Source organism: Chiloscyllium punctatum, chromosome 31, assembly GCF_047496795.1.
Source record: "Chiloscyllium punctatum isolate Juve2018m chromosome 31, sChiPun1.3, whole genome shotgun sequence".
Taxonomy (NCBI): Eukaryota; Metazoa; Chordata; class Chondrichthyes; order Orectolobiformes; family Hemiscylliidae; genus Chiloscyllium; species Chiloscyllium punctatum.
Genome location: NC_092769.1, coordinates 35,845,126 through 35,870,754, shown reverse-complemented (window position 1 = coordinate 35,870,754; position 25,629 = coordinate 35,845,126).

The following is a 25,629-nucleotide window of genomic DNA, read 5'->3' as shown; positions in this document are numbered from 1 at the left end:
TGATGGTTCAATTACTCGGGCCGTAAGGGAATTGACTACCTTAACAGAGGAACTGCTGATAATTCAGGAGAAGACACATCTCTCACGGGATGGTTTCAATCATTGTTTAGAAAATGGAAGGGAATGGTGGTTTCCATCCTTACTTCCCTGATAGTAGTAGCCGTGGTATTAGTAGCCATTGGCTGTTGCGTCATACCCTGTATTTGAGGGCTCACCCAAAGACTGATTGAGACAGCCTTAATGAAAGAGATGCCCCTAAAAGGGAATCAGGCAGCAGGACTTTTTTCTATTAAATAATGAGGGGCTGAGTGAGACCAAGATGGATGAAGTCTCAGGAATGATGCTTGTGAATTTTGGGGGCGATGCTTAAAGGAAAAATTGCAGAAACAACAATTTAATGTAAAAATAGAAAGGGGGAATTGTGAGGAGTAATTATACATGTTGTTATCTGCAACAATCACAATGCTGAAAAATGAAAGTGGAAGAGTGGTGTAGGTTAAGCGAGATATGCTTGTACAAACAGTTATAAGCATCTGTTTCCCGTTTCTGCAAAAATAAAAAATAAACACAATCAAGAGTTCATAAGGCTCAGTATGGGCAAAGAATGGAAGGAAATGTTGCTTTAGCGAAGAAGGAAGCAGATGACATTCAAGGAGGATATATAACAATAGACCATAGAGGGATGTGGTGAAACAGCCAAGCAGGACATGCATTTTTGACACGAACAAGGCCGGATGAGGCAAGAGATAAACAGCCGTGTTGAAAGAAGTGGGAGATGTAAACAGGGGAGAAGCAATGGAATAAGTGAGGGAGGAGTAAAAGAGGAATGAATTGTACTAAAAGTTGTGCACTTGTTAAATTCGGTGTGCCTATCTTATAGGCACCACTCTTGCAAGAGTATAATAACCGATACTGCTGCTTCAGATCTTGTCTCAGACTGAAGTTATTGAAGTCAGTGGGTTCTATTTCCCACACAACCATGGAGATCCTGCTTTTAAACTCAGGTCATGGTTCCTAAACATTCTTTGCTGGACCTTTCAGTCCTCTTAAGGATGTCATTCGTATTGATGTGTACCACAACCGCTGGCTGTTCACCCTCCCCCTTTAGTATGCCCAGAACATGCTCGGAGACATCCCTGATCCTCGCACCAACCGCCCTTTGTATGAAGAATTCATAGAATCACTGCAGTGGGAAAACAGGCCAGTTCACACAGCACGTCCACGCTGACCCTCTGAAGTGTAACATACTCTGACCCATTCCCCTACTCGATTACTCTGAATTTGCCCCTGACTAATGCACCTAACCAGCACATCGCTGAAGACTATTGGCAAAAAGTAAGCAACCGAGACCCATTCTTTTACCCTTTGTTGAAATTGCTTTCTCACAACAGAAATACTGAGCATTACCAGCAACTTGCGGTTTTGTCACTGATGATATTTGCATATTGACAAAAACATACACAACTCAGACTTGAAATAAAGCTGAATTTAAACTCTCAGGAGAAAACTAAATATTTGGTCATTCAATGATCCCAGTAAAGCTTTATTGAATTACTCCTGTTCTGTCTGTGAACGTCATTTGTTCACTTTCCCAATCCTGAATAAAGGAGATTTTTGCATTTTCTTTTAAATCAGAAATCTCAGAAAAGTTGCACATTTACTTCTTCATGTGGGAATGTGATTGCATCTCATTCGTTCATCTCATTTCAATTACAGAGGATTATTCACAAAACACACACAATGTATCACTTTGTCGAAGAATACCAGTAACATTGTAAGCAATTGGAATCATAACTGGAAAGAAGGATTTAGACAAAGGAAGGATGAGAGAAAGAGGGTCTTATTTTGAAAAAAACTATTATGTGAATTTAGGTGATCAAATTCATGGAAAACTACATAGGGCTGACAAACAATATTGATATGAAGTTGTAGCGGTGTACATTGTTCTAAAAAAAGTTAAAATGTTACATTTGACTGTGAAACAAATAATGAATCTGAGTTGTCATGGTACAAAAAGAAATTCAAATTCGGCCAATCAGTTTAACTATGCAAACACTCTGAAATCCAATGGAGTTTGAAATATAATGTATTTGATGAAATCAAAATCAATTAAATAATCCAATGTTTTGAGGTGTAAAACTGGACAGTTTATACATTGAGGGAGAGAACTGCCAAGCGCATCCACAAAGATAGACTGCTAGCTGAAGAGCTTTCTGAAAGGTACCTGTCTGTAAGATGTTTGCACAGCAGAACATCAAAGCCAACCGCGATAAAAATCTACAGAGAAAAATCTGCAAAGGAGAATTGACAAAGCTGACTGGTTTTGAAACGTGATTGTATTCTTTTCAAATCTTAGTCATGGTGTTTTCTTTCATTGGACCAGTATTGTAGAGTGGGAGGTAAAAGATAGGTTTAACGAAACGAGTTCTAAATAGTTGTGTATTTTAATATTCTCTGTTGGACTTAAATAACAAAACTGTTAATTTTACTTTAAATAGTGACCTCTGTAAATGGATCTTTGCCTCTCGAAAGTTAACAGATTCCAGCATGACGTGCACTTTTTTCTCTGTGGCTGGTTCAGATTAGGAGAGGGGTTTTCTCTGTGTCATAACAGTTTGGGGCCTTTTGTCTGCGATTTGAACAAGTTTAGACAGATCCAGTCTGAGATTTGGGCAGAGCTAAATGTGGTTGAGGTATGAAAATGCACAGTAGATTTAATCATTGACACGTTATTATCCGAGAGCTTTAAATAAAAAGTCGATGAGTCACTTTGTTTAATTTCGGTGACTTGTGGTTGGTTAAATTTAAAGTGAGAGAAATGGCTCTTTAAAAATGTTAAAGAGATTCTGGGGTTTTAAGATGATTCTCACATTTGCGGAAGGCATTTAGAAGAAAAAATAAAGGCCAAACATTTAGAATTAGCAAAGAATTTAGATTTTGGGTGTAACCAAGAACAAGAGTAAAGCTGAAATTGTCAGGAAATTACTCAAACAATAAGGTGTGCCAGAGAAACAGAAAAGTGTAGGATATTTAGAAAAAACTTGAATTACAATAGAAGAAAATGTAGTTTTAAAGATAAACAAAGGGAGAGAGAAAGAGAGAAGCAAGAGAAAGCAAGAGGGAAGAGAGAGGGGATTAAAAAGAGGGGAGAAGGTTCTCAGCTGAGCAAATGGAGAGTGAATTTGAACTTGAGAAGTTGTGATTTTGTAAGCAAAGTCAAGTGAACAGGCTGGAGAGTAAAAGGGACATTAGTGATTTATACAACTATGTCAAGATTCTGCCACATTTTGATGAGAAAGATGTTGAAGCCTTCTTTATTTCATCTGAAAAAATGGCTAGGCAGGTAGAGTGGTGAAAGGATTTATGGGTAATGGTAGTTCAGGCTAAGCTGGTAGGCACAGTTAGTGAGGTATTTGCTGCCCTGCCAGTTGAGGGGTCAAGAGATTATGAAGACATGAAACAAGATATTTTATGTGCTTACGAACTGGTACTGGAAGCATATAGATAGCAGTTCGGAAACATAAAGAAGGAACAAGATCATCCTTATGTTGAGTTCGAAAGAATTAAACATTGGCATTTTGATAGATGGGTGCAGGCTTTAAAGACAGATAAGACTTGTGAGGCTCGAAGGGAGATTATTCTGCTGGAGTTTAAAACCTCACTTCCAGAGGTGATAATAATTCACGTGGAGGAAAAGAAAGTTCAGAAATTGAGAATGGAAGGAGAATTAATAGATGAATACATGCTGCTGCATAAGACAAGCTTCCAGCCAGAATTTTGTCCTGTGAGGAATAGAGTTTGGGAGAAGGGGAGATGCTACACTATAAAAGAAAGAGTAGAACATATGAGTTTACCACAGGTTAAAGAAGCTGCCCAAGAGAGTGAAAAGGAGGTGAAAGGCCTCAGGTGTTTTCACTGTAATGGAGTGGGACACAGAAAATTACAGTGCCGTTGGTTTCCGAAGGTCATTGGGAAAAGGTGTTTTCACCGACATAAGGAGGTTAATGTATGGTCACAGTGCTGATTGTTAAGAAAAGGACTGTGGGAAAAGATGTGGTAAAAGAAGCTAAGCCAGTGGCATTAGTGAAAGATTTAAAGGAAACCCCAACAAGATCGAAGAGCTGCAGGAAAGTGCACAGCCAAGACGGGGCTGGGTACAGAGTTAGTACCTGATCTCTCTAAAGAGTTTGCGTCTGTGAGTAAAGTTTACTCAGAAATAACAGGGGTAGAAGAGCAAGAAGTTATCATTTTGAGAGATACATGATCTAACCAGTTGATAATAGGAAGAGATGAATGAATTTGAAGTCTTTCTGATCTGTTACCCGGGAATGCATTAATTTATGGGAAAGACGTACAGAAATTTAGAATTTCCCTATGTAAGATCGGGTTGGAGTGCCTAATCAAGACTGGGGAAGTTATAGCGGGAAAGATTGACAGACTGTCACATGCAGGAATGCAGTTTGTTCTTGGGAAGGGTTTAGCAGGGTCCAAGTTGGGAGTGACATCCCTTGTTGTGGAGAAGCCCAAGGAAGACAAAGAAACGGAAGTGTTAAATTGGAAATATCCTGGTATTTTCCCAGGCTGTGCAGTCACCATATCCCACTATTATAAGTCACTGCACGAAGGACAAACTATAGACAAAGATGAAGGAGTTGAGATTCAGTTAACGGACACCCTGTTTGCCGTAATGGTGCAGGGAAAACCTGAACAGGCAGTGGGTCAGACAGAGGTGTTTTGTCCTGAAAGGCTAAGGGACTTGCAACAGACAGAAAGACGATAAAAGATATATATGTGAAGTGTACTCTGAAAAGGAGGCAGAGGATATTCATGAGAGTTGTTATCTGAAAGATAGAGCTTAAGACAGAAATAGAGACCACATCAGGTTAGTGCAGAGGAGAAATGTGCTGAGGTGCACCAGATTGTGTTGCTATTAGCATAGAGACAGGAAGTTTTACAGGTAGCATATGAACTACCTGTAGGCGGTCACCTAGGGGTACGAAAGACTCGGGCTAAGGGACAAAAACATTTTTATTGACCTGGAATGCACAAAGATGTGGTTAATGTTTGGCATACATGTCATTCATGCCAAATGGTAGGTAGGCCACAGGCAGTAATGAAACTAGCAGCTTTGTTGCCAATTCCCACATTTGAAGACTACTTCATGTGACTTATAAATGAGTGTGCAGGTCCCCTCCTGAAAAATAGAGGAGAGAAAGAATTGGAGAAACAGGTGTTATTTACTCCCCCACAGAGTGAGGAATCAAATCCAAATGTCGTGGATTTTGATGTGCTTCAAAATATGTCAAAATCGTAGAATTCCTTGAGCAGTGGGGTAGATTAGTAAACTATCTGTCTCAGGATCATAGAACACAGTTGAAAGGTTTGTTATTGCAATATGAGGACATATGTTAGAATCATATGGTGGGGACTATTGTATATGAAGTTGTTCTAGAGAGTACTGTTCCGATAAAACAATCCATATCGGCATTATCCCTCAAAGCCAGACAGGTCCAGAAGGAGGTGGAGGTTATGCTCAATGAGGACATCATTGAACCAAGCCCGAGCGAGTGGAGCTCGCCGATCATCTTAGTTCCCAAACCGGATGGGACTCAATGATTTTGCTTGGATTATTGTAAGATCGACACTGTTACAAAATCAGACTTATATCCAATACCGACATTGGAGGACTGAATCGAGAAAGTTGGACAAGTCAGTTACATCACGTGGTTTCTTGCAGGTACCTTTATCAGAGACAGTGAAATAAATTTCTGAATTGTAACACCAAATGGTCTTAATCAATTCAAAGTGATGCCATTTGGAATGATGAACACACCCAACAAATTCCAAAGACTCACGAACAAACTGTGCAGTCCATTTAGACAATGTAGTGATCTTCCCTAAGTCCTGGAAAGATCACTTGGTACAGTTGGCAGAGCTTTTTGAATGAATACGAGAAACAAATCTGCTGATAAAATTAAACAAAACACAATTTGTGAAAGCAGACATGATGTTCTAGGGACAAAATATCTGTCATGGAAAGTTGATCCCATGGAATGCAAAGACCAAAACAACCGAGGAATTTCCATGGCCAACCTCGAAGAAAAAGATGCTTCGCTCCTTCGGAGTCAGCGGGATTCTGTCGGAAGTTTGTTTCAAATGTCAGCAGTGTAGTGGCACCGTTAACCGACTTGCTGAAGAAAAACACAAAGTATTGGATGACAGAACAATGCCAGGAGGCATTCGACCATTAAAAGGAAATATTGAGCACCAAACCAGTTTCAGCTACACCAACGCTTGAAAACATTTCAAAGTTGCCGTCAATTTGAGTGACATAGGAGCTGGAGCTGCACTGCCATGATATGGGATCGTCCGTTTCAAAGAAGCTCAGCATCCACCAGAGAAAATATTCCACGATTGGGAAATGACTATTGAGTTTGGTACTAGCCTTATAACATTTTAATGTGTACTCACAAACAGAGTGTTGTAGATGGTTGTGTACATGGAGCCCAATCTGCTTACATTATTTGAACGCTTTTAAGACTATTTCATTGGAGTCTTATGTTGCAGACTTTTAATTTAAAAATCGTACACGTAGCGTGTCGGAAGTATGTAATCTCAGATGCGTTCTCACAAATTTAACTGATAACGATTAAACGAGATTTGTAATTATCCAATGTTAAATATAGGTAAAGGGGAAGAAGTTAAGGTTAACTTAGATTTAGGTTATCTGTATGTTATGGTAATGTGTTGAAAGAATAGAAAAACAAATGAGACCGTATTTTCATTATGATTGTTCTTTTTTGAGAGAGAAGGGGTTATGAATGTGTAAAGGGTATTGTACCTTTAAGAGAGTTGAAGGATTTCCAAGCACAGTGAGTTCTGGAAAATTTACAATGTAACATGTGGTCCAGCAGCTTGCAGTACCTGCGTTGCTATGAGACAAAAAATAAAATCAAATTTGATCAATCCATTTAAATTATGTCCCAAGAAGCTAAACTACAATCGAGTTTAAATTTGGAATTTGGCAATATTATAAAAAAAGGAAATTACCCGATGATTTGGGATAGAAAGCTGAAAAGAAAATTGACCAGTTAGGGGAGAACTGTCACACCACCAACATCGGCAGACTGACCGGAGAATAGCTCTCCGAAATGTACCTTTGTTTATCAATGACCTGTGACACAGAAACTCTAAGGAGAAGAAGCGAAGACAGAGGACGATACAAAGAGAATATTCGACAGCTGGCTGGTTCTGAAATTTGATTGTTTTGGTATATCTTAATTGGGGATGGGTGGGGTGGGGGGATTATCGGACCAGTATTATAGAAGAGTAAGTAAAAGATTGGTCAGAGAAAGGAGTTGCAAAAAGTTGTTAGTTAATTATTCCCTGTTAGACTTATTTTAAAAAGTGTTAATTTTTGCTTTAAATAGTGACCTTCAGGATGGTTATTGACCTTCCGAATTTTTACACATAACAGCATGCGCTAAATCTTTTCTGTGTTTCAAGTTTAAATTAGCGTGGGGTGGTGGAGATAGTGGGGGAGGGGGCAAGGTTTCGCCCGTGTTGTAACATATTAAATCGGATTTCTCTGCACAGATGCTGCCAGACCTGCAGAGCTTTTCCAGCACATTTCTGTCTTAATTTCTGGTTTACGAAATCTGAAGTTCTCTTGACTTTCTTATCATTGACAGCCACGGTTGAGGTCCTGGAGGACAAGAAGACAGCTAATGTTGTTACATTATTTGTAATTTGGCTGCAAAGAAAACCCAGGGAACTACATACCAGTGAGTTTGATGTCAAGGGTGGAGAAGTGTTTGTAGGAGATTCTGAGAGGCAGGATTTACATGCATTTGGAAAGGCAAGGGCTGATTAGGGATATTCAGCACGGCTTTATGTCTGGGAATCCATGTCTCACAAACTAGATTGGAGGTTTTGAAGAGGTGACCAGGAAGATAGATGAAGGTAAAGCAACATGCGTTGTCTACGTGGACCTTAGTGAGGCCCAACAAAGTTCCACATGGTAGTCTGTTTAATAAGGTTAGATCACAGGAGATCAGGGACAGCTATCCAATTAGATACAAAACTGACTTGACTGTAGGAGACAGAGGGTGCTGGGAGAGATTTGCTGTTCCAATTGGAGGCCTGTGTCCAGCGTTGTTCCACAAGGACCAGGCTGCTGTTGTTCATGGTTTTTGTAAATGGTTTGGATGAGAACATTGGAACCGTGGATAGTAATTTGGAGATGAAACCCCCAAAATTGGAATTATGGTGGACAGTGAAGAAGGCTATCTTAGGGAACAAAGATATCTTGATCTACTTGACAAGTGGGCTGAGGATTGGCTGATGGATCTTCATGCAGATAAATGCGAGATGTTGCATTTTGTTAGACAAACGAGTGTAGGATTTATTCAGAAAATGGTATCGCGCTGGGGAGCGTTGTCAAACAGAGACATCCAGGGTCCAGGTACATAGTTCCGTGAAAGTGGAGTCGCAGATTGACAGGACAGTGAATAAGGCATAAGGCAAGCTGACTTCCATCGGTCAGTGCATTGAGTATAGGAATTAGCACATCATGTTGTGGCTCTACAAGAGAATGGTCAGGCCACATTTGAAGCAATTCTTGTTGTCCTGCTATTGGAAGAATGTTATAAACTGAGAAGGGGACAAAAGGATTTAAAATGATGTGACGGAGATGGCAGGTTTTGACATATAAGGATAGGCTGGGATTTTGTTCCTTTTCCGTTGGAGGCTGAGAGGTGACCTTTATTACATCATGAGAGGCATGGATAGGATAAATAGACAAGAACATTTCCTCCGAGTGGGTGTGTCCAGAACCAGACAAGATAGGTTTAAGGTGAGAGAGAAGACATTTAAAAGAGATCTAAGGGACAGTTGTTTCTCACAGAGCGTGGTGTGTAAAGGTAGCGAGTTTTCAGAGGAAGTAGCATTGGGGAGTACAGTTACAACATTTGAAAGACAATTGGATGTGTACATGAATACCAAAGGTTTGGAGGGGTGTGTGCCTAAAGAAGAAAAATAGTAATCATTCAGTTTAGGAAACCAGGTGAGTATGGACGAGTTGAGCCAAAATGTCTGTTTGCATATTATATGATTCTAAGAGTGTATGACTTTTTCACTCCTCCTTCATCACTAGTCTTTCATTGCATTCAATTGATTTCCAAGTCAAATCTCATCTGCAGATATTTTAAATGATCTAACTCTCCAAACTTTCTTAAATAGAGAATTCCTGACATTGATGTGGTTCTGCAGACCACAGCAGCAGCAGAAACAGAATTAAATTCAAGCACAATCTGTAATGTTTTTCCTGGCATAATCCCTCAGTCGATCATTCCAACCAAGTTGATCTATGGTTCATTGATGTATAGGTGAACGTGCCAGTGTCCCAATCGTGTGTACCTAAACCTGATGACAACCCGTTAAAGCTACCATAACTAACTGTCTGCATTCCAAACTGCAGCAATAACATGTGATAGAGAGGGTGTAATGATCCCAACACCAACAAACCAACAGTACTGTCACATCTAGCCATAAATGGTGATGGACGGTTAAACAATTTCATGGAGGAGAGGGCTCCACTATTATCGCCATCCTAAATAATGGAACAGTCCTGTACATCAGTGTAAAAGATAATGATGTATTTTTGGCAAGATACTCCGCCAGACGTGTTGAGTGGATGATCCACCTCACCCTCGCCATGATGCCCACAGAATCACAGATGCCAGTCTTCAATCAATTCGACTTGCTTCAAGCGACATGAAGAAACAGCTGAACACAGTAGATACGACAAGGGCAAAGGGACCTGACACGATTCCTGCAACAGGAGTGAAGACTTGTGATGCACAACAACCGTGTCCCTGGGGGAAGCTGTTTCTTTCCAGCTCCAACTCTGATATCTTCTTGGCAATGTGGAAAATTACTTAACTATGTCCAGTCCTCGAAGAGGAGAATAATTACAATCTGACCATTTGCCACCCCCTCAGTCACATCACGATAGTTAAACTTGTAAAAATTCTTTTGGACAGATCTGTCAAACCGCACAGAAATAACCAGCTCAGTGTGGTTTCCAATAGGTCCCTACGTGGAGATGGTGCTGTTGTGGAAATATCACTGGATTACTAATCCAGACCAGGCTAATGCCCTGGCAACTGATGGAATTTAATAGCAATTAACAACATATCGAGATCTAAAATCTGGTATCAGTAACGATGATGCTGAAATCAATGCCAATTGCAAACTCCAATTTGCTTCATCAATGTACATTCAGGAAATGAATACTGGCCTGGTGAATTCCATGCATTTCTGGTCTGGCCTAAACGATACTCTATACACACATGCATGTGATAAACTTTTCAATGGTCTCGAAAACGGCAAAGTAGGACACAAAATTGTATCAAACTGCTCTGAAGTTTGTAAGGATAAAACTGACAGAATTCCCGGCACCAGCCTCAGTATCGGAAAAGGGAATGGGAAACACATTTCTGTTGACCCTGCAGAGGCCTCCTTCCTAACGTCTGAGAGCTTGTGATAGCCATATTCCAGATGCCTCCCGCTCCCTTTCGTGTCGAGAAATCCTTATTCATATTCAGTGCCTTGTGTTCCACAGTTTATCTGGGAGAGAAATTCCCAGAGTCACAAGTCACTGAGTGAAGACATTTATTCTCATCTCAATGCAGAGTAGCCTGCTTGTAGCTAATACTGTGGCCTCTTGTTTTAGACGTCCCAGGCAGGGGAATTATCATCTTCCAATATGTCTCACACTGTCAGACTTTTATATGTTTCACTGAGATCTCCACTCATGTTCCTGAAGCCCATTGAACACAGGCCCAAACGCCCCAAACTCTGCTCTCACAACAAGCCTGTCATTCCAGATATCAGTCTGGTCATCCTTCACTGCACTCCCTCAATGTCAGGTTTGTCACTTATTAGGTAAGGAGACCAAACTACACACAATACTGCACAATGTTCGAGATGGGCTCTCACCGAGGCCCTGTACAGCTGCAGTAAGACACCCTTACTTCTGTCAGTCAATCCCCTAGAAATTAAGGTGAACACACCATTTATCTTCCTGCCTGCTTTCTGCTCTTGCAATATTGCTTTCAGTGACTGGTGTACAAGGAAATACAGATCCTTTTAAATGTTACACAGCTCCCCACTTGGTGGCTTTGTGTACACTGGTCAGCGTGCCAATGCCATTCCCAGTATTGACTTCTGGGTTCAGAACTCACTACCCTGCACTGACCTCGGAGGGCTGCGCAACAGGGAAAAAAAGAAAGAACATAAATCCCTTTAAAGACCAACATGTTTCATACAATCCCTTTTGAAATGATAGGTTGCTGTTCTATTGTACCTATCAAAGTACGCACCATCACATCCACCCCCATTGATCTTCATCTGCCACATATTTGCCCATTCACTCCACTTGTCTCAATCACCTTGGAGCTTTTTTTTTAAAATCCTCCTCACCCACTAACAATCCGACATCATTTCGTGCTGTCAGCAGACTGAGAAATATTGCATTTGATTTCCTCAACTAAATGATGGTATGCATTGAGAATAGCTGTGTCACAATCACTAATCCCTACGACAGGCCATGATCCTTCAACTTCAAAACAGATTGTTTTATTCCTGTTCACTGTTTCGTGTCAGTTCTCCAATTCTAAAATCATGTTCATATTTTAGTCCCAATGCCGTAACATTTGAGTTTGCACACTCGGCCATAGTCTTTATCAAGATCTTTCTGAAAATGTAAATGCATTGCATCCATTTCTTTTCTGTATGCATCTACCAGTCAGTTTGTCAAATATAATTCCCATTTCATGTTGACCCATTACATAAGAACGTACAAACTAGGAGCAGGAGTAGGCCATCGGGCCCTTCAAGCCTGCGCCACCATTCAATAAGATAATGGCTGATCATTTCATAGCCTCAGCTCCACTTACCCGCCCACTCACCATAATCCATCATTCCTTCAATCTTCAAACAATTATCTATAAGAGTTCAAACACATTCAATGACAAATCCTCAAGAATTCTACAGGTTCACAAGCTTCTTGGTCAAGACGTTCCTTCTCAATTCAGTCCTAAATCTGCTCCATATAGTTTTGAGGCTTTGCCCTGTTATCTAATTTCACATGCTTCTGGAATCATCCTTTATATTTCTATCGTACCTACTCCCTTCACAATTATAAATGTTTCTATTCCTTCCTCCCTCATTCTTTCAAATTCCAATCAATGTATAATTCCAATGTATTCAGTCTCTCCTCATAACCAAACCCCTCACCTCTGAAACCAACCTAACGAGCCTCCTCTGCATACATTGTCGTGCTAGTATTTCCTTTCTCAGACGGGGAGACCAAAACTGCACATACTACAGGTGTGGTCTCCTCAGCACCCTTTAAATCTGCAACATAACTCCCTACTTTTACACTCAATCCCTTTCGCAAAATTCAATTTGCCTTGTTAATTACCTGTTGTCCCTACAGACCAGCTTCTGTGATTCATGCACAAGGACACCCAGGTCCCTTTGCACAAGAGCATGCTGCATTTTTTAAACAATTCAAATAAGAGTCCTCTTTAGTATTTGTCCTACCAAAATGGATGATTTTACATTTATTATAATTGCACTCCATCTGCCAGACCTTGACCCACTCACTTCAACTCTTTATGTCCCTTTGTAAAGTTTAACCATCCTCTCCACATTTTACTCTGCCAGTCATGTTAGTATCATCTGCAACCTTTGAGACACTACACGTGATCCCCTACTCCAAATTATCTATGTAAGCTGTGAATAATTGCAGTCCCAGCACCGATCCCTGAGGCACTCCACTCGTCACTGATCAGCAACCAGAAAAACAATCATGCATTCCCACTCGTTGCTTCATGTTAGTTCACCAAGCCTCTCTCCATGCTAATACATTGCCCGTAATGCCACACCTTACGCAGCAGCCTTTTTGGCGTCACTATATTGAATGTCTTTTGGAAATCTCAGTACACCACGCCTACTGGGCTCCTGTAGTTGTAATGTCTTCATAGAATTCCAGTAGGTTAGTTACACGTGGCCTGCCTTTCATTAACCAACACTGTGTCTCCCCAACGGGACAATTTCTATCAAGATGCATTGCCATTTATTCCTTGATTACAGATTGAAATATTTTCTCCTACAGATGTTCGGCTAACCAGTCTATAATTCCCCTCATGTTGTCTATCTCCCTTTTTAAACAGTGGTGTCTGTACTCCTGTTTTCCAATTTGCTGGAATTGTATCAGAGTCCAGTGAAATCAGAAAAATTTCCAAAAGTGCATTTGTTATTTCTCTCATCACCTCTGTTAGTACCTTGGGATACATTCCATCAGGGCCAGGAGACTTATCTACCTTTGGCTCCATGAGCTTGCCCAACACTATCTCTCTCTTGGGAATGGTTGTTTCCAGGTACTCACTTACCTTCCTGCCTTTGACAATTACTGACATGTTATTAGTGTTCTTCATTGTGTAGACCAACTAAATAACTCTTCAATTCCTTGTCCATTTCCTCATATCTCATTACTGGATCCCACTTCTCACATTCTAAAGGACAATTGCTTACCTTAGCCATTCATTTCGTTTTGTATATTTATAGAATATTTTGCTATCTGTCTTTATATTCTGAGGTAGTTTACTCTTGTAACCTATCGGATGTGTCTTGATAAATTTCAAAATAAAGCAACAAAAAAGTTAACGGTTTTGACATTATTTTGACATTTAAAGTTTTCCCAATCTTCTACTTTCCCACTGGTCGTTGCCATTATTTATGCCATTTATTTTAATTTGATAGCCTCCCTTATTACCTGGGACGTTCATGGTAGATTACCCTTTTGCGACAGTCCTTCCATTTCACCATTATATACTGTTGCTGGGAACGTTGAAAAATTGTTTTGAAAGCCTTCCACTGTTCTTCATCAACGGTTCCACCGTAAAGTCTTCACTTCCAGCCACCTTTAGCCAAGATCAAAGGGTTATACAAGTCATGCACATGAATTGTACACACCTAAGATGGCTCTTAAGTACTTAATCAGTCAGAATGGAGAGGCGGGTTTGATTGATTAAAATGCAAATCACAGAATTTATTTCAAGTCACTGCCTGGAGACACCTTCAGGTACTATCGATGTAAATGAAGTAACAGTTGCGGTCAGATAATGTATTCTCAGCTTGAGGCCTTGTTTGGACTCTGTCTGTGTCTTGCCCTGGAGTCAGACTGGTTTTATTTACAAAGTAGGAGTAGCGCGCGTGTGTATGTGTGGGAGAGAGGGCGTGTCTGCGTGAAGGGGAGTGAGAGACACCCATTCTGTATGTGAGAGAGAGTGAGGTGGATTGTGCGTGTGTGTGCGGGAGGGAGAGAGAGAGCCGGTCTGTGTTCATCCGTGTGTGTTGACAGAGTGGAGTGCATGTGTGGATCGTGAGAGAGGGGCAGTGTGAATGTGTGTGAGGGCAGATAGGGAGAGTGTGCATCAGTGTATGTAACGGGGAGAGTGAGAATGTGTACTCGTCCAGACTAAGGCACAGGCAAATACGGCATGTCCCTTTCCCCACACACACTCACTCTGTGGTTTCAGAGCTTCCCCTCTCTGTAGCCTCTGCTCCATTTGTTGTTCATGTTGCAGACCCAGATGCTGTAACTACAGTCCCCATGTTCCATTCAGAGTTGCGTCACCAAATCATCAGGTTTTCCGGAATATCTGAGGCAGCTCACAGCACAACCTTCTGCAAACCATCCCCAGCAGCTCCACTAAGTGGAGGTGAGAGAGAGGGGCGAGAGAGAAAGGAAGAGGCATGGGAGAGCGAGAGAGAGGGGATGGGCAAGAGAGAGAGAGGTGGGTGGTTGAGAGAGAGAGAGGGAGCAGCGAGAGCGAGAGGGAGGGCGGGCGACAGAGAGGGGGGAGCAAGAGAGCGAAGGAGGAGGTAAGAGAGAGGGAGGGGAGCGAGGTAGAGAGGGACGTGCGAGAGAGAAAGGGAGAAGGGTGAGAGAGAGAGGCGGCGGGCAAGAGAGACAGGTGGGTGGGTGAGAGAGAGAGGGAGAGGTGAGAGGGGGGGGTGCGGGACGAGAGAGGGTGGGGTGATACAGAGAGAGGCAGGGGGCGAGAGAGAGAGGTGGGTGGGAGAGAGGGGGGGGAGAGGGGGGTGAGAGAGAGGGAGAGGGTGAGAGAGAGAGGGATGGGGTGAGAGAGAGAGGGAGGGGGCGAGAGAGAGAGGGGGCGAGAAAGAGGGAGGGGAGCGAGACAGGGAGGGAGGGGGCGAGTGAGAGAGGGGGGCGAGAGAGAGGGGGGGGAGAGGGGGGGGAGAGAGAGGGAGAGGGTGTGAGAGAGAGGGATGGGGTGAGAGAGAGAGGGAGGGGGCGAGAGAGAGAGGGGGGCGAGAAAGAGGGAGGGGAGCGAGAGAGGGAGGGAGGGGGCGAGTGAGAGAGGGGGGCGAGAGAGAGAGGGAAGGGGGCGAGAGAGAGAGAGGAAGGGGGTGTGAGAGGGGCGGCGGGCGAGAGAGAGAGGGCGCGGGCGAAAGAGGGGGGGCGAGAGAAAGAGAGGGCGGCGAGTTAGAAAGGTGGTCGAGAGAGAGTTGGAGGGTGGCAAGAGAGAGAGAGGGACGAGAGAGAGAGGGGGCAAGAGAGAGAGAGAGGGAGGGGGTGAGAGAGAGAGAGGGTGGGGGTGAGAGAAAGAGTGAGGGGAAAGAGAGAGAGAGGAAGGGGAAAGAGAGATAGGGAGGGGGAGAGAGGGAGGGTGCGAGAAAGAGTGTGAGAGGGCGAGAGAGAGTGGGAGGTGGCGAGAGAGAGAGGGAGGTGACGAGAGAGAGAGGGAGGGGGACGAGTGAGTGAAGGGGGCGAGAGAGAGAGTAGGTGAGAGAGAGAGGGAGGGGGTGAAAGAGAGGGATAGGGAGGCGAGAGAGAGAGAGAGGGAAGGGGGCGAGAGAGAGAGAGGAAGGGGGTGTGAGAGGGGCGGCGGGCGAGAGAGAGAGGGCGCGGGTGAAAGAGGGGGGGCGAGAGAAAGAGAGGGCGGCGAGTTAGAAAGGTGGTCGAGAGAGAGTTGGAGGGTGGCAAGAGAGAGAGAGGGACGAGAGAGAGGGGGCAAGAGAGAGAGAGGGAGGGGGTGAGAGAGAGAGAGGGTGGGGGTGAGAGAAAGAGTGAGGGGAAAGAGAGAGAGAGGAAGGGGAAAGAGAGATAGGGAGAGGGAGAGAGGGAGGGTGCAAGAGAGAGTGTGAGAGGGCGAGAGAGAGTGGGAGGTGGCGAGATAGAGAGGGAGGGGGCGGAAGAGAGAGAGGGAGGTGACGAGAGAGAGAGGGAGGGGGACGAGTGAGAGAGGGAGGGGGACGAGAGAGTGAGGGAGGGGGACGAGAGAGTGAAGGGGGCGAGAGAGAGAGTAGGTGAGAGAGAGAGGGAGGGGGTGAAAGAGAGGGATAGGGAGGCGAGAGAGAGAGAGAGGGCGGCTTACAGATGCTGTAACTAAGTAGAGTGCCCGACATCCGTTCCCTCACTGTCTACCTCGACATTTGGGGAGGATCCTTCAAAAAGCCAGAGACGACCAGGACACCTTGTGTGGAGATTCTGAAACATCGACGTCCCACCAACCAAGTAAGTATCAATGTTCAGTAAAGAGCAATTCTCAATTGAAACTCGCTGGCAGTTCCAATCTAATCTCTCTCACTTTTCAGGCTTAGTTAACAGCATTAATGAAAGACTAAAAATAAAAATAATGTTTCTTCTCTTCAGTAAAAATGTTAAAAAGAAAAAAAGTAAACGATATAAGTTCATTACGAAAAATTTCAAACATTACATTCATTCAAAATTATGGGCAATCCTCGTAAATACTCGACATCATTTCTCTCACTAAATCTTCTTACGAGTGTTTGTATTCTAGCATCTGCTTCTTTAATTTCAACGGACTATCGTGCCCTGCTATGAAATGCTCATAGTAATGGTCCCTTCCTCTCTGAACCTTTGGTAAACTGTCAATATATTTCCAAATAACTGGATGTTCCACATCAAGTTTGCATTGTCATCTCCTGTGGGCAGCTTTTGCATTATTGTCTGTTTTGTTCTCATTGTTTAGAGTTCTTTCATATAAATTCCACATTCCAACTGGAAAAAGCGGTGAACGCCGACCATTTCCACTGCGTAATCTTCTACCTCCATAGTTATCCTCGAACCAGTCCAGCAGCGGTTTCAGTTCATCTGGAAGCGCATCAGTCAAATGTTCAATAGCTTCATGAATGTTTTCAATCGGAATAAATGCAAGACCGATTATCATTTTAGCTCAGAAATAAAACTATGAGTCAATGTTATACTTACTCAGGTGTCTTTTTAACATTTTTACTAAAGGCAATAAACATTATTTTTATTTTTATTGTTTTGATTAATGCTTTTATCTAAGCCTGAAAAGGAATACATATGAGCCGCGCTGAAATAATTCTGCGCCTAAATGCGTCTGCGGCAAGATGGGCTGCAACAAATATGCTGCACCGAACAGAATGAAGTATTCAGTAAATTACCGCACAGGGGGACGCCCTATAACCATCCCAGGCTGTTATGCAGAAGAGGGTGAGCCCTAGGTAGCTGTCAGGAAATGCAGAATATAGATCATTACTCAACTGTGTTTGGAAAGCTGTAACGAGTGGAATTCTTCAGGGATCTGTATGAGATCATCAACAAATTACAATCTATTCTAATGAACCGGATGAAGGAGATGGAGCTCAATTTGCTCATGCACCAGGCTAGTCATTCAATAAGATGTCAAATGGAGACAGAGAGTCTGCAATGGGATACAGACAGGGGGAGGGTAGAGCGTCTGCAAGGGAATGCAGACAGTGGAAGGACAGATCACCTGCAATTGGAGACAGACGGGGAGAGGGCAGAGCGTCTGCAATGGGATACAGACAGTGGAGGGAAGACTGTCTGCAATGGGATACAGACAGCGGAGGGCAGAGTGAGGGCAGTGCGTCTACAATGGGATACAGACAAGGAAGGGCAGTGTGTCTGCAATGGGAGACGGACTGGGGGAGGGATGCACCTCTGCAATGGGATAGAGACAGGGGAGGGAAGAGCGTGTGCGATGGGAGACAGACAGGGGAAGGGTAGAGCGTCTGCAATGGGATACAGACAGGGGAAGGGAGAGCGTCTGCAATGGGATACAGACAGGGGAGGTCGGACCGTCTGCAATGGGATACAGACAGGGGAAGGGCAGAGTGTCTGCGATGGGAGACAGACAGGGGAAGGGAGAGCGTCTGCAATGGGATACAGACAGGGGAGGTCGGACCGTCTGCAATGGGATACAGACAGGGGAAGGGAAGAGCGTCTGCAATGGGATACAGACAGGGGGAGGGGAGAGCGTCTGCAATGGGATACAGACAGGGGAAGGGTAGAGTGTCTGCAATGGGATACAGACAGGGGGTGGGGAGAGCGTCTGCAATGGGATACAGACAGGGGGAGGGGAGAGCGTCTGCAATGGGATACAGACAGGGGGAGGGGAGAGCGTCTGCAATGGGATACAGACAGGGGGAGGGGAGAGCGTCTGCAATGGGATATAGACAGGGGAGGTCGGACCGTCTGCAATGGGATAGAGACAGGGCAGGGGCAGAGCGTCTGAAATGGGATACAGTCGGGGGAGGGAAGAGCGTCTGCAATGGGATACAGACAGGGGGAGGGAAGAGTGCCTGTAATGGGATACTGATGGGTGAGGTCAGAGCTTCTGCAGTGGGATATAGGCAGAGGTGGCATAACGTCTGCAGTGGGATGCAGATGGGGTGGGCAGAGCACCTGCATTGGGATCCAGATAGGGGAAGAGCAGAGTGTCTACAATGGGATACAGACAGGGGAGGGGAGAGCATCTACAATGCGATACAGACAGCTGAAGGCAGTGCGTCTGTAATGGGATACAGACGGGGAAGGTTAGAGCGTCTGCAATGGGATACAGACAGGGGAGGGCAGAGCATCTGCAATTTGATACTGACAGGGGGAGGGCCGAGCGTCTGCAATGGGATACAGACAGGGGAGGGCAGAGCATCAGCAATGGGATACAGACGGGGGGAGGCAGAGCATCAGCAATGGGACACAGACAGGGGAGGGCAGAGCATCAGCAATGGGATACATTCGGGGGGAGGCAGAGCATCAGCAATGGGATACAGACAGGGGAGGGCAGAGCATCAGCAATGGGATACAGAGGGGGGGAGGCAGAGCATCTGCAATGGGATACAGACAGGGGAGGGCAGAGCATCTGCAATGGGATACGGACAGGGGAAGGCAGAACAAGCAATGGCATAAAGACAGAGGATGGCTGTGAGCAAAGCTTCAGCAGAAAACAAAAACAGTACAATATATATGTGATGGAAATTTTCTGTTTTGTGGAAAAGACGAAACAGCAGAAATTTATTTAACTGCAAGGAGAATGCAGAACTCAGTGTTACAGAGAGATTTGTGGGTCGTAGTACATGAATCATATCAAATTAACCTGAAGATGTAGCAAGTGATTTGGAAGGTAAATGTCATGATCCTGTTTCGTGCAAGGGGTGTTGGGTATGATCTTAGTGATGTTTTTTGCATCAGTACAGGGCATTGCTGAGATTACATCTGTTGTATAATGTGTAGTTATAACTGCCTAAACTGAAATAAAAATTGCTTTCGAAATGTCTCAAAGATGTTTCTCTTTATGCATTCTTGGGATGAAGACATTACGTTATGAAGAATTAACAGTTAGGCCTGAGAATGAGGGATGGTTTATTGACCATATAAGATCTGGAGAAGAGTGTAGTTGGTGAATACTGGATGGATATTTCTTATAGTGTGGGAGAATAAAACTGGGGAAATAATTTAAGAATAAGTCAGTTTCAAAGGAAAGGTCATTGGACAGTAAAATTGAACTGTGAATTCTCTTCCCACATATTCTGACAGACAAGCTGAGCTTTTCCAGCAATTACTGTACATGTTTATGAATATTCATTTTAACACAGACTTTGTGAAGACATGAAACGCTTATTTTTACATTATACAAGCACATAGTAATGCATCTTCAAAACAAGTAGGACCATTTATTGTGAATGAATTGATTCTGCAATAACACACTAACCTGGAGTCGAGAATGTTATGGAGTCATATAGTTCGGACAATGTTTAAGAAGAGCTCACAGAGTCCAGTGTGGGACTGGAAACGTTACTGATTTAACTTACAGATGGAAAATATAGCCTATCTGTGGAGAAACATTCTATTGCTCACTTTCTGCTTCCCAATCGCTCATCACAGCAATGTGTGGGAGTGAAAAAAAGCCCAGTCGTCTTTCCCACTAATGGAGGAAACCTGATGAGGATTCATTGGAATCTCCCCATTACCTGAAGCAAAACAATTCAGCCAAATTCAACTGTTTCATGAAGAAATACCATTGTCAGAAGGCTGTGCAAGTAGAATAACAACAGAAGTAATTATTCGACTCGATAGTGAACAGACAGGAGATTCTGTGGCAGCAAATGGGAATCCGGAATGGTGTGTAGCCTCCCACATGCCCAGGGTCCAGGATGTCTCAGAGTGGGAGTAGGGGGAGGGTGGTGGGAGCGGGAAGCAGCCAGAAGTCATTGTGCACATTGGTACAAAGGACAGAATGACACAGGTAGAAATAGTGATGACATCCTACAGAGTGATTGTGGAGAGCTACGGAAAAGGATAAAATGCACGGTAATATCCAGTTTACTTCCAGTTCTCCGTGCTAGTGAGGGTAAGAATAGGAGGATATGGTAGATGAAGGGGTGGCTAAAGAATTGGTGCAGGGGGCAAAGATTTTTGGATTACTGGGATCTTTTGTGGGGCAAGGTGGCGTGTTCAGGAAGGACAAGTTGTACCTGAGCTGGAAGGGGACCAGTATCCAGGGCAGGCAGGTTTGCAACTGCTGCAAGGGAGGGTTTCAACTAGATTGGCTGGGGTTGGGGAGTGGTGGGATCCTCAACAGCAGGGAGACAAGTGCGAGGCTGGAAGAAGATTCAGTAATCAGAAACAGTAAAATGAAGAGACAGGTCAGGCTAGACAACGACAGGGAGCAAGGAATGCCTGTTGGATTAAATCACAACTGTTTCAATGCAAGATGGCTGACAGGTAAGGCTAATGAACTGTGGACATGGATCGCTGCGTGGGACTGGGATATTATAGCCATTACTGATACATGGCTAAGGGAGGGACAGCACAGGCAGCTTAAAGTACCAGGGTACAGGTGCTTTATACGGGACAGAGATGGTGGAAAGAGGGGACAGAGAGTTTCATTTTTGATTAAGGCGAGTAACACAGCAGTAATCAGAGATAAAATAACTGATGGATCATCCTGTGAGGATTTGTCTGGGGAGCTAATAAATAAGAAGGGAATGGTGATAGGATTTAGATTGTACTATAGGCCCCCAAATAATAAACGAGGAATTAGTGGAACAAAAATATGTCGACAGACTGGGGAGACGAGCAGGGCCAATAGGATTGCATTAGTAGGAGATTTTAATTTTCCGAACATAGACTGGGAATGACATAGAATTAAGGACTGAGATGGGGTGAATTTATTAAGTGTGTTCAGAATAGTTTCCTCAAGCAGTAAGTAGAGAGTGCAAATCGGGAAGGGACGAAGCGTGACCTACTCTAAGATCTAGGGCAGGAACGGTGTCTGAGGTGACAATGGGGGAGCCCTCTGGGACCCGCGAAAATAGTTCTATTAATTTTTCAATAGTTATGCAGAAGGATAAAATTGGTCCACATGTTCAAAGTTCAAACTTGGGGCAAGGCGAATTTTGATGGAATGAGACAGGAGGTTGTAGGGGTTGGTTGGAGGAGTTTGTTTGCAGGTGAAGGGACCTCCTGCAAGTGGGAGGACTTTAAAAGTGAAATGTCGACAGTTCAAGGTCTATATGTTACTGTGAGGGTAAAAGGCAAGGTTGGTAGGAAGAGGGAACCTCGGATGTCAGGAGATATTGAGGCTTTGACCAGCAAAAAGGAGGCGTGGCTCAGGTCCAGGCAGCTGGGATCGAGGGAATACCTGGAGGTATACAGGGGATACAGGAGTTTACTGAAGAAGGAAATCAGGAGGGTGAAAAGGGGCACAAGATAGCTTTGGCTGAGAAGATTAGGGTGAATCCAAATAGGTTCATTAAGTATATTAAAGTCAAAAGAATAGCTAAATGAGAATATGACCCCTCAAAGTCCAAAATGGACGTGCATGTCCTGAAGATTTGCGAGATTCTCAATGAATATTTCTCCTCTGTCTTTACCGTGGAGTAATACATGAAACTTGGGAGGCTGACAAAAGTCGTAGTGTTATCTTGGGGTGAGTCAATATCACAGGAGAAGGTGTGTTGGATGCATTAGACTGTATGAAGGTGGATTAATCTCCTGGTTGTAAACAGATGCATCCAAGAACACTGCAAGAGGCTACAGAAGAAACTACGGGAACCCTGGTTGATATTTTTGCATCATCGTTAGCAACAGGTTAGGTTCCAGAAGATTAGCAAATGTTGTGCCATTATTCAAAAAGAGAAGCAAAGAAAAATCTGGGATCGATAGACCAGGAAGTCTAATATCTGTGGTACGTAGGTTGTTTGAGAAGACTCTGAGGGGTGCGCTATGCATGCATTTGGAAATATAAGGTTTGTTTAGAAATAATTTTTTTGACAGATTCCCTACAGTATGGAAACAGGCCGTCTGGCACAAGACCACACTGACCCTCCAAACAGTCACCCACCCGGTTCCATTCCTCTACCCTATATTTACCTCTGACGAATGCACATAACACTATAGGTAAATTAGCATGGCCAATTCACCTGACCTATAGATCTTTGGATTGTGGATGGAAAATGGAGCACCCAGAGGAAACGCACACAAACACAGTGAGAATGTGCAAACTCCATACAGAGCGTCACCCGAGCTGGAACCAAACCCGGATCCATGACATTATGAGGCAGCAGTACTAGCCACTGAACTACCATGTCACCCTTGCTTTTTTTCAACACAGTTCAATGACACAGGTACAAAATCTATTCTGCCCTTCACCCATGATGCACGTTCGAATATCACATACCATGGTTAATTTATTCTCCACTGAAAGTGTCATCTTATTATTAGTTTGATATTAATTTTATATCTTATTAGTTTGATATTATTAATTTTAATAATTATTATTAATAGTTGTTTTTATACTGGAAAGATCACATGGCTTTGTGAGTGGGAGATCATGCCTCTCAAATTTGTTTGAGTTCATTGATGAAGTGACCAGGAATGTTGATGAGGGTAGGGCGGTAGAGTGTGTGGTTTTCAGTAAGGCCTTTGACAAGGTTGCCATTGATAGGCTGGTCTGGAAGGTTAGAATCGCATGGAATCCAGAGGGACCTGGCAAATTAGATATACAATTGGCTTCATGGTAGTAAGCAGAGGGTAATAGTGGACTGGAGGCCTGTGACACATGAAGTGCCTCAGGGGTCGCTGCTGGGCCCGTTGCTATTTGTTATCTGTATCAATGATATTCTTGCGAATGTACAAGACATGGCTAGGAAACTTGAAGATGACACTAAGATAGGTGGTATCGTGGACAATGAGGAAGTATATCAGAAATTGCAGCAGGACCTTGATCAAACTGGAGAAGTGGGCCGAGGAATATTTTGGCAACGTTAGATCAAGGTAGGAGTTTCATGTTGATTGGTAGGACCTTAAGGAGTGTAGTTGAGCAGAGGGACCATGGAGTTTAGGTCCACCGTTCTCTGAAAGTGGGGTCATAGTTAGATATGGTAGTGAAGTAGGCTTTTGCCACACTAGCAAGCATCGGTCAGGACATGGAGGAGAGCAGTTGGGAAGTTATGTTATAGTTATACAGGATGTTGGTGAGGCTGCACTTGTAGTGTTGTGTTCAGTTTTAGTCACATTGCGATCGGAAGGATGTTTTTAATTTGGAATGTGTGCAGACGGAATTTATAAAAATGTTGCCAGGACTCAACAGTATGAATTAATGGGAGAGGTTGGACAAGCGAGGACTTTTTTTCTTTCGAGCACAGGAGAGGGGCCTATAGAAGTTTACATGGATAGGGTGAATGGACCCAACCTTTTTTTCCTAGAGTTGGGGAATCAAGGAGGGGAGAGCATCAGTTTAAGGTCAGAGGGGAAAGAATAAAAGGGAAACTGATGGAAACTGTTTTACACAGAGAGTGGCACACAAAGGGAATGAGCTGTCAACAGAAGTGGTTGATGCATTTATATTAAGGATACATAAATGGCATTTGGGCAAGTACATGGACAGGAAAAGACGAGAATGCTATTGGCCAAGTGCTGGGAAATGAGGTTAGTGTGGTTGGATATTTGTGTCAGCATGGACGAGTTTGAGCCAAAGGGCCTCTCTGCCTCTCTCCATGATCTAGGACTTGATGACTCTACACATAGAACAGTATTTGGGTCAAACTCTCATTTTACCTTAGGTCATAAGTTCGAATCATATTTGGACAATGTTCTTTCAAGTTAACTTTGCAGATATTATGCTTTTCAGTTTGTTATCGACAATACGTGTGTGTGTATGTGTGTGTGTGTGTGTGTGTGTCTGTCTGTCTGTGTGTGCGTGTGTGTCTGTGTGTGTGTCTTTGTGTGTGTGTGTGTGTGTGTGTGTGTGTGTGTTTCTCAGTATTTTTCAAAGGGAAATATCACTGTACATATTTGCAATATCCTCTCGTCATTCCACTTTCCATCATAGTTTGTTTTGGTCATAGACATGTTGTTTTAGTAGATTAAAGAAATCTGCCTGACTTGTTCCGAACACTGACCCTGACACACTCTGAGAACTATATCATTGGCCATATCACCAACATAGTTATAATTATTTTTTGTGGGCAGTGGAGGAGTGGGGCCAGAAAAGGGAGAAGTGAGCCAAAACAACGCAGGGTGTTATCGACTCAATCAGCCAAGGTCAGAGACGAGGAGTTCCTTGGAGGGGATTCTGAGGGATGGAATTTGCATTTATTTAGAAAGACAAGGAATGATTAGGGATAGTCAATATGGATTTGTGAAATCATGTCTAATTAATGTGATTTAGTATTATGAAGAGATGACAAAGAAGTTTGAAGAATACACTGTGGTGTACAATTTTTACACAAATTTCAGCAAGGCATATAATAAGGTTCCCCATCGTAGACAGATTACTAAAATTAGATTATATGTAATCTAGGAAAAGCTAACAAATTGGATACAAAATTGGATTGAAGGTAATGGATTGTTTTCCAAACTGAAGACCTGTGGCCAGCGGTGTTCTGAAAGAAACAGTGCTGAGCTCACTGCTTTTTATCACGGATATTAACAACTTTGATGTGATTATCGGAGGCATGGTTAGTAAGTTTACAGATAACATCACCAAATTGGTTCAGTGAACAGTGAAGAAGATTATCTCAGAATATAACGGGATCCTTGACCAACAATGAGCCAAGGACTGGCAGATGGAGTTTAATTTAGATATTGGTGAGGTTTGACATTTCGGTAAGTTAAAGCGGGGTAGTGCCCTGGGAAATGTTGCTTAACAAAGAGAACTATGGGTGAAGATTCATAGTTCCTTGAAAGTGGAGTTTAGGTCGGTAGAGTATTGAGGAACGTGGTTGACATGCTTGTCT